The 1220-nt window shown below is 37.0% G+C and overlaps 1 non-coding gene across 1 annotated transcript; it reads left to right on the top strand.

The window, feature by feature from the left end:
- Positions 1–571: 571 nt before the first annotated feature.
- Positions 572–632, top strand: LOC115062726. The gene has a single exon (XR_003842656.1). It is a non-coding gene; the product is annotated as a U7 small nuclear RNA (small nuclear RNA).
- The last annotated feature ends 588 nt before the right edge of the window (positions 633–1220 follow it).

The raw sequence follows: 1220 nt of genomic DNA, 5'->3' as shown, positions 1-1220 counted from the left end.
AACAGCACAATTCCAGGAGGCAAGGGTTTGTTTAATGTCTTTCAGCAAAATGGTAATTTTGTGACCTTCAGGACAGCCCTTAAGACTATGGGAAGGGATTTTTGAAAACATGAGCTCATGTATATATAATCAAGATTTCTCAACTATGCAAAATATAAGGATGAAGTATTAATTATATAAGGGGCTTCATGGACTCAAAAGAATACCAGCAGTTATACTAATGAGTCAATAAATGGAGAAATAGTTTAAAAACAACCACCAACAATAAACAATAACATAAACAAGGCTCATGGTTCAAGTGATAAAAGGGACCAGAAATTGAGGGAGGTAAGGGAGTAGATATCTCATGGATCCCACCCAGCTAAGCTTATTGTTTGTATTTACAAAGGCAGGCAAATCTTTAGGACTTGTGTTAAAAAATGTACTTGCTGTCTTTTCTCTAAGAATCAAGGGGCTAATATCATAAGATGATGATTTGTGGGATAATCAAAAGGGAACCTGAAGTAAATGACTTAATTGATACATAAATCAATCACTGGACTTCGGTCTGCAAGAGACAAGCTATCTAGAGAGCTAACACAGCTCTTTAAATTTTGTCTAGCAGATTTTCTGACTTCAGTCAGAAAACCCATGAGCTACCTAGAGAACTGTCTTGAGCAGAATACAGAGCATTCAGCTTGTACCCATTGCTGACTTTGAATTGTTTCTTCCAACATTCTCCAACACTCCTTCCTCTAGACCCCTCTCCCAAGCAGAGGCTATACCGTGGTAATTTAGATTATATTTCCAAAGATATTCCCCAAGGTCTATTATATCATTTGACCATTGACTCAATCCTGAGACAAAACACCAAGGTCCAACAATCAAAATTTATTATTTGGCTAATATACCCAATCAGGATTTACCAGTGCATCCTAGCAAAGACTTTCACCTTTTCTCTTTAAAAATCCATCCTGAAACAAAAAAAAAAAAAGTTGCTTGTTTCCTTAATGCTTGCTGCTGCTGCTGCTACTTGCTGCCTCTCTTTGCAGTGCCATCCTGATCCCCATTACCTTCTAGGAAAATACATCTCTTTTGTGCTAAGACTCTTGTATCTGGGTATGTTCTGACCCAAGAGGACCTGCCTCCCTTTCACCAGTAAAATTGGAAATTTAAATAAATAAGATATTTCTCAGAAGAAGATTTTCAGTTAACCAACAGGCCATGAAGAAAAATAAAAC

Source organism: Mus pahari, chromosome 20, assembly GCF_900095145.1.
Source record: "Mus pahari chromosome 20, PAHARI_EIJ_v1.1, whole genome shotgun sequence".
Lineage (NCBI taxonomy): Eukaryota > Metazoa > Chordata > Mammalia > Rodentia > Muridae > Mus > Mus pahari.
This window is presented reverse-complemented; position numbering and strand designations above follow the sequence as displayed.